Genomic DNA, 8,886 nt, shown 5'->3' with positions numbered 1-8,886 from the left:
AAAAACATGTAAATAGAAATAATCACAAATACCGAAAGTGCTGCTTCTTCATCTAGTTATCGATTGTCTGTAATGGGAAATGCTGGACTTAAGGCGAAAATGGAGCGAACTGTCTCCCATGCCCATGTAAAAACATTTTTTGGGAGGGGTTGGTTGGGATGGGGGCCATTTTGTTTACTCTCTTTGGCACATGAGAGCTATTTGTAGACGCACATTATGTTAAAGACAAGGGAAAAGTGTTTATTTCTGGGGCTCCACAGTGCTACTGTTCTTTTTGGAAGGTGGTGTGGTCATATTGAGATGTGTGTCTGAAGAAAACAGCTGTGTGTGGTGCCAAGTCCATCTTTGTACTCTTTCTCTCTCTGTCATCTCTGTGCCTGTTGATGGATTATCAATCGGCTCCTAGGAAATTTGCCCCTCAGAATTTGAGGCATTTACAAGTTGACATTTACAAGTTTTAGAGTGTGAAATGGTTTCATTTTCTGAATTTAACAAATGCATTTTTTTTTTTTTTGCATGATAATATCCCTCAATTTCCAAACAAATGTAATAAATTAAAGAAATTCAGTGTTCACAATTTCAGTTTCCATTAAAATGAAAAATTTTCTTTAAAAATCCTCACTGGTTTCAGTTTTTTTGTTCTCCCCTAACAATTTCAATTGAGATCTCATTGCAGGAAAACAAAGGATTTCACAGTAGGTCTGGTACAAGGCGTGGAAAATTAAGTGCTCCTCACTCACCTATTGCTGAATTTTCCATGAAAATGGAAGTTTGCTGCAGCCTATATACCATGACGTGAGGTGCTATGTTGGTGAGCATTGAAAGTTGAGTAATATCATGTTTGATTTCTGGTACCATTCTGCCATTTTATATCAGTATTTTGGAATTAACAGATGTGAAACATTTGAACCTGGTCTGGCAAGGAACAACAAAATGTTGTTTGTAATTCTAAACACAGTTCCTTCTATGCTACAGGTAGAGGACAAAACATGGAAACTCTGGGAAAATGAGGAACGACAAGTACCGAAAGCAGAGGTTACATTGGCAACCTGTCCATAAAAATTTGAGGCTACTTTAGAAAGCAGGGAAATACTTCAGATAGCAGAGAAACAGCCTGTCATTTGTGTATGTCTAAAAAACGTACACGAGTGGTGAAGCGCTGTCTGTTACCCTGAGAACATCCCCCATCTCCTGGCTGTTCTGAACCACTACAGTATAGCCAGTCATACATTGTGGCAGGCAGCGCCTTGGGATTGAGTTTGCTGTTAGCTGGAATGATGATGTGTAATGCTGATGTCTGTGTCTGGGCTTTCTTTTTCTCTGACTGTCTCGGGCTGCATAGCAGATCTTACATTTTTCTCTGATCTAGTTTGACTGTGTCTGCCTCGCTTGGTGGCGTTGGTGGCATCCATCCGCAAAGCCCAACTGGAGTGTAGCAACAGGAGGGAAGAGAGTGGATTTGAACCTCCATTCCTGAAGCCAGAACAACAACCCACTTGTCAAATATTGTTCTCTTCTCTGTTTCATCCATTGCCTCCTGTGCTTTCTGTTATCCTTAGTTTAGTATTTTGCTATTTTTCTTTCTGCATGTGTATCATATGTTTGTAGCTAAGTTAGTTGTGGTTGAAATTAATCACATCTCTTATCTGACAAATCCTCTTCCAGGCCCACAGCCTCATCCAGCAAGTATGGCTGCTGTTTAAACAAATTCACTGTAGACTTGATATTTATCTAAGAATTAAGGCAATATGAATAAATATATCTATTTTCAATAGTGTATGATCCATGTACTGTATGAATACTGCTGAAGTTTGATTTGGTACAAGGGACGCTTGGTTCTAATAATATCCTGTACAGTTCCTGCTGGGCCTTGCTCTCCCTCTCCATCCCCCATCCTTTCCTGTTCACTGCCACTTTGAACCTGCCTCAGCACTTTTTAAGCTAGGGGCAAGGCCTCCAAATTTGAGGTAGCTGAGGTAGAACAAAACAACCATGTTTTTTCATCTTCTATTTATGAAATTGATGGTTGTGTAAAAATATATTACTGAAAAAGTGGTTAAATTAACCAGGTTTCCGTCCAACCTTTTTGTGTAAGTAAAGTACATGTCGAATAATAAATGTAATGACAGGCCTGATGGCAAATCTTTACTACACTACTCACTGTTTAGCACATGACCTCACATGTGACTCCTTAAAGAGATGGGTGAGGCAGGCTACAAAGGGAGTGAAAAATGCTGAATGGGTGTAGACAAACGAGAGCTCTCCAGTAGGTACCAAAACATTCAAAGGCCATTTTCTCAAAAAAAGTGAGGTTACAAGTTTATCAACTTTCAAAGCAGAATTACTTTCCCATTGTTCCTAAAAAATGCAGTGTATGATATACAATTTTGTAGCTCTGAGTCTCTACTTTTTACCAATGTAAAAAACCCAATTTCATATTTTGCTACATAAGACCGAAACCAGGTGGTGAGTCACATTTTGCGGTAACCTTTCCAAATGTCGACAAAACAAAATACGCTAGACAAAGTGGGATCTTTTTGTATCGATAAAATGAATTATGCGAGAAATGTTGATGGAAAAGCTTTTATGTGCAAGTATGGATATAATAACCATCATATCGAAGTAAACTTGGAGTCACATGATGAGCTTGATGCTCCTTTCCAATAAATATCGAGGGTCTTATTCTGGTGACATAATAATCAGTGCTTGACTGCCGTTTTAAAAATACAAATTATCTTGCTATTTTGTCCATAATAATCTCACCATGTAGGCTATATGTGCGCTCTAGCCAGCAGCGCTGTTGGCTAGAGCGCACCAGAGTGGGCACACTCACTATAGCCTTCTGAGAGCCAGCAATTCATTTTTGTCCTCTCTAGTGGACATCAGTTCTTGGTCCGTATCTCTGAGGGCATACAAGTCACTGTATTAAGTCCTACTGTCCTTTTGAGAGGACATTCTGGGCTTTTCAATGATATATATGTGGGGGTGTGACCTTGACAACTTTATCTCCCTGGTTCTTAAAAAAACCTCTGCCATCAAAATGTGCACATTTTATGGAAATTTAAAATGAAGTTTGTGTAATTTTTAATTAGAATGAACATAAATATAAACGCATTGTTAATGCACCTTTGGCAGTGATTACGGCCCTGATTCTTCTTGGGTATGATGCTACAAGCTTGGCACACCTGTATTTGGGGAGTTTCTCCCATTCTTCTCTGCAGATCCTCTCAAGGTCCGTCAGGTTGGATAGGAAGGGTTGATGCACAGCTATTTTCAGGTCTCTCCAGAGATGTTCGATCGGGTTCAAGTCCAGGCACTGGCTGAGCCACTTAAGGACATTCAGAGACTTGTCCCGAAGCCACTCCTTTGTTGTCTTGGCTGTGTGCTTAGGGTTGTTGTCCAGTTGGAAGGTGAGGCTTTGCCCCAGTCTGAGATCCTGAGTGCTCTGGAGCAGGTTTTCATCAAGGATCTCTCTGTACTTCGTTCTGTTCATCTTTCCGTCAATCCTGACGAGTCTCTCAGTCTCTGCCGCTGAAAAACATCCCCACAGCATGATGCTACCACCACCATGCTTCACCATAGGGATGGTGCCTTCGGTGAAGGAATAAGGTTTTGAAGTGTCTCCTATATCTAGGAGATATGTACCCTTTTTTGAGGGGCACAAAAGTACCTCCATTTAAAACATTTTTTTAAACTGGTACCGGTTACCTTCGGACAAGTCGTAGAATCTCCCCTTTTCACAATGGAGTCACATTAGTTTATAGCCCAAACAGCTTGGACGCTATAAACAGAAGTTGGCACATCGACTATACCAACATTAGACGAGTCCCGTTTGGCTTGTGGGGGTCATAGGGCAAAACGGAGATTCTCATCTCTGGACATATTAGTTTGTAGGCCCACCCATTCGGATGCTACAGACGTTTTTGTGAGAATACCGATTTCTGGGATGTCTCATGGTCTGACAAACACCGCTGTTGCTCGACCACCTTCCACCGCTGATATCTCTAGCTTGAACTGACAGATTTTTTATTATGTTACTTACAGTGCTTTCGGAAAGTATTCAGACTCCTTGACTTTTTCCACATTTTGTTACGTTACAGGCTTATTCTAAAATGGGTTAAATTTCCTCACAAAAATACATTGCCGGTACAAAATCATTGGAATTAGCATTAAAACACATTCCTGTCCCTGTCTTCCTCTCCCTCTCTCTCGCTCCCCCTCTTTCCATCTATTAATAGCCTGTGGCTCTGGCATCAGACAAAGTATCTGTCCATTAGAGTACCAACAAATATCTTCCTTTGGACGTGGCCAGAATAATTGGTTGATGCCATTCCGGTGCATGCACTTCACCTTAATGTTATGTTCCTTTCCATCCATGATGATGCCAGGGTATCCTTCATGGTCATAATTGACAACACACCACTCCCCTACGTGATTAAGTTCAATGGTGCCAGGTCGCCATGTGGTGTCAGCCTTGTCATGAGATGCAGGGAGCTGGTTAGATGCTGCAGGGTCACCCAGAGTTGCCTCTTTGAGCTGAAAACAAGGACAGTCCAACATGCCACTATCCTTGCACAGACAAGTAATGTCCCTGTATTTATCTGGCCTGGTGAGACACTGACAACCTGATGAATCTTCATTGTTCCTTTAATGGCATCTAAGGCAGGCATCTGAGGTGAGAAGAGATAGCATATGATAAGATATAAAGAGTAACAAACACCTTATACATTTCAATACTCAACCAGCTACTGTACAAATTTTTTTATGTATGTGTAAGGGGAGGAAGGAGGGTTACCTCTGCAGCATCTCACTAGCCTTGACCCTGGCTCTGAGTGTCCTTTTTGAATCTCTCCATTTCTTCCTTTCTGCACACTGCACTCTGTCACTGAGTTCAGCTATTGCCTTCTTCTTCCCTGTCTCTTTATCTTTCCTCCATTTCTCCCTCTCTTTCTCTAGATACTCTCTCCTTTCTGGGTCAGCATTACGTTGTTCTCTGTAATGCCGCTGTCTTTCAGCTGCACTAAGAGGAGGTGCCATTCCTTCAGAAAGAACTGATTCAACTGATATGTATTTATTCTTAAAATACTATACATGCCATATATACTGGTAATTATGTAATACAATTTATGAACAAAAACACATATCTTGCAAGATATCCATTTGTCCACCCTGTTGAGTGCATGTCCACCCTGTTACAAGTACATGGATAACAGGGTGGACATTTTGAGCTAGAATTAGCAACTATGCTCCAAGTGATTGTGATGAAGCTAAGATAATGGCTGCCACTTGAAAAGGAATTTGCATTGTTTGACAAATACATTTTGAAATTATGAAATTCAATGATCATCTTTTGTATTTTTGCTTAACAGGGTGGACATGTTATGCTTTGCCACATCACATCACCAACATATAATGATGAAAATATAATAGTATGAAATCTAGATACTCACCAAGTTCACCACAGTTGTTTTCCCGCTAAGGAAGTGACATAATTTCCTGTTTGTGATGTCATTGACTTTGAGGACGTACAGAAAATAGTCAATATTCTTATAAAAAGTGCAGCATTTAACATAAAAAGACTATACACAAGATAACAAGAAAATGTGAAAATTTAGAAATATTTTTTTAAATGTAGAATTTTATTCCTAAATATTCTCGTTGAAGTTGATTGTGCAGCACTTGGGACATTGAAAATTGCCTCCTTCCACTGAAATAAAATAGTCAAAATGTATAAAATTGACTTTGAAGTCTATGTCGTTATGTTTCTATTATAATGAAGGCATACACACATAAGGATCCTTTTGAAATTTGATCCAGTGTATATTTTTTATATACAATTTTGAATGATTTATCTTGAGGACAAAAATAACACTTTTAATGATATTGACCCATTTTTTGCCAATTACAAACAAAAAACAGAAATACATTATTTACATAAGTATTCAGACCCTTTCCTATGAGAGTCGAAATTTAAATTGAGCTCAGGTGCATCCTGTTTCCGTTGATCATCCTTGAGATGTTTCTACAACTTGATTGGAGTCCACCTGTGTTAAACTCAATTGATTGGACATGATTTGGAAAGGCACACACCTGTCTATATAAGATCCCACGGTAGACAGTGCATGTCAGAGCAAAAAGCAACCATGAAGTCGAAAGAATTGTCGATAGAGCTCGGAGACAGGGTTGTGTCGAGGCACAGATCTGGGGAAGGGAACCAAAATATTTCTGCAGCATTGAAGGTCCCCAAATACAGGTGTGCCAAGCTTGTAGCGTCATTCCCAAGAAGACTCGAGGTTGTAATCGCTGCCAAAGGTGCTTCAACACTGAGTAAAGGTTCTGAATACTTATGTAAATGTGATATTTCATCTTTTTTTTTTCTACATTTGCAAAAAGTTCTTAACCTGTCTTTGCTTTGTCATTATGGGGTATTGTGTATAGGTTGATGAGGGGAAAAAACAGTTTAATCAATTTTAGAATTAGGCTGCAACCTAACAAAATGTGGAAAAAGTCAAGGGGTCTGAATACTTTCCGAAGGCATAGATTGATGCATCGGTGCATCAATAGACTCTTAAGTATGTTCAGGTGTGTTGGAAGCTCCAACTAATTTGCCACACCAGATCTTAATGAGTGCTTGTTTCCTTTGAAATGGGGTCGGTTTGAATAGACTAAAATGAACAGCTTTGTAAGCGTAAAAAAAACATGGCTTGCTATCTCCATCCTGGTGTTGCCTAGGACTAATTCCATTGATAAAGAGCAGAAGATTATAAGTTCAAATCTCACAGATGTCGTGTCAATAATAAATGTGTTTGCATGATTAAGGTTTAAAGAAATCTGTTTCCAAGTGTCCTATCTGTGCTTGGAATAAATAAAAAATACCCCAAATACCCTAGCAGTGTTATTAAAAGTCATATTGAAACATTCAGTAAAAGTTTTTATGAAGTTATTAAAAAACCTCCAAATACCCTATAATTTTTGTTCCCAGAGCGTTAATAAAACCTCCCAGGAAAACTTTCAAGGAACCGAGTAAAGCATTCTCAGAACCTCCCTGCAAACTATAAATATATGTTCCCAGAACAGGCAAAATATTCACTTCTGTTACCAGAATGTAATTTTCTTCCTTCAGTTTTACATGTCAGGAAACGTATGGCTTTGTTCCCACAACCAATGTGAAACCAAAAACATACAGTATGTTCCCACAACTTCCAAGGAGGCAAATGTGCTAGCTGGGGAGTGTGTGCTAACAGAGTGAGAAGACAAAGTAGCCAGTAGTGGTTGTAGTCCTGGGGCCTGACTTGCGCAGCTAACTTGTCATTCTGGGCAAGCTGCAGCGACAAGGGCAGTAACCTTCCTGTATGACTGGCAGGGTATTCAGGGCTGTGTGGTGATCAGTTTCCATTTATTTAACATTTGGGTGCAGGCACTCAGCAGATGCAGCTTGCATGCCAATAAGTAACTGGAATGTTATCAAATGGTTGGTTGTCTGGTTATGAAGGAGAGTCTGTGAAAGGGCTGTCACAAACAGACCTGCCCGTACATCTTTCCAACACTTTATTGACCTGCGGTTTAAGTTTTTTATGTTGAATGTGGCAGAAAGTCCTGCAGGTCACATGCTCAATATTGCTTTATATTTCTTTGGAATCATGTACACTCTTAGAAAAAGGGTTCCAAATGGTTCTTTGGCTGTCCCCATGGTAGAACCCTTTTTGGTTCCAGGTAGAACTCTTTTGGGTTCCATGTAGAACCCTCTGTGGAAAGGTTTCTACATGGAACTCAAAAGGGTTCTACAAGGAAGCAAAAATGATTATTCATAGTTATCCTATGGGGACAGTCAAAGAACCCCTTTTAGGTTCTAGATTGCACCTTTATTTCTAAAAGTTTAAGATGATTATTTGGCCGATATTTACTGTGGGTTGTTGGTTGTGATTATGGCCTGGAGCAGGTCAAGAACAGATGGAGAGTGACAGAACCTAGAGGTTACTTAGAGTGTAGGTCATAGACTATGACTATAAAGCATTGGTTATGAGGGACGTAGCACATAAACATTTGAAGATGGTGCCTGGGTTTTGATGGAAAGTAAAGGGGTTGAACAGGTGCTGGAACTGATCAAACATGGTGCACAAAGACCACTATCTCACAGTCAATCCCCAGCCACCGTAAACAATCACATACAGCATCTTTGTTTAACCTTGACTATCCTAAGGGGCCTCTTCTTCTCTTCTCCCGAGTGGTGCAGTGGTCTAAGGCACTGCATCTCAGTGCTAGAGGCGTCACTACATACCCTGGTTCGATTCCAGGCTGTATCACAACTGGTCGTGATTGGGAGTCCCATAGGGTGGCGCACAATTGGCCCAGTGTCGTCCGGATTAGGGTTTGACCGGGGTAGGCCGTCATTGTAAATAACTGACTTGCCTAGTTAAATAAATGTTAAATAATTTGTATTTTATTTGAAATGATGTCCTTGTTGGGATAATTGAACAGTTTCCCAGACCAAAACATAAGTCACCACAGCATGAAAGCTCATTCAAATGTTTGTTTTTTACATTTTTTTAATTTTATTTATTGAATATTGAAACATACAATATGCTTGCAGGGAAGCCACTCAACAACTACACCATACCAGTCATCCAACAGACTCCCATTCAGAGTGACACACAGAAGCATCTGTGCTCAAGGGCACGTTGACAGATCTCCCACCAGGCCAAAAAACGTGAACCCGAACCCTCCAAGATCCCCCCCCCCCCCACAGTTCCCCAATAGCTGTCCCTCAACCATTCGAGACCCCTCCCACAGTCCCCTAAGAGGAAAAACATTTATAAAAAATGTAATTAATTCCATTCCCCACCCCCAACTACCCCCCAATGCACCAACAACCAATAGAATGAACTA

This window comes from Salmo salar, chromosome ssa04, assembly GCF_905237065.1.
Source record: "Salmo salar chromosome ssa04, Ssal_v3.1, whole genome shotgun sequence".
Taxonomy (NCBI): Eukaryota; Metazoa; Chordata; class Actinopteri; order Salmoniformes; family Salmonidae; genus Salmo; species Salmo salar.
The sequence above is the reverse complement of the archived record's forward strand: the minus strand, read 5'-3'. Positions refer to the sequence as shown.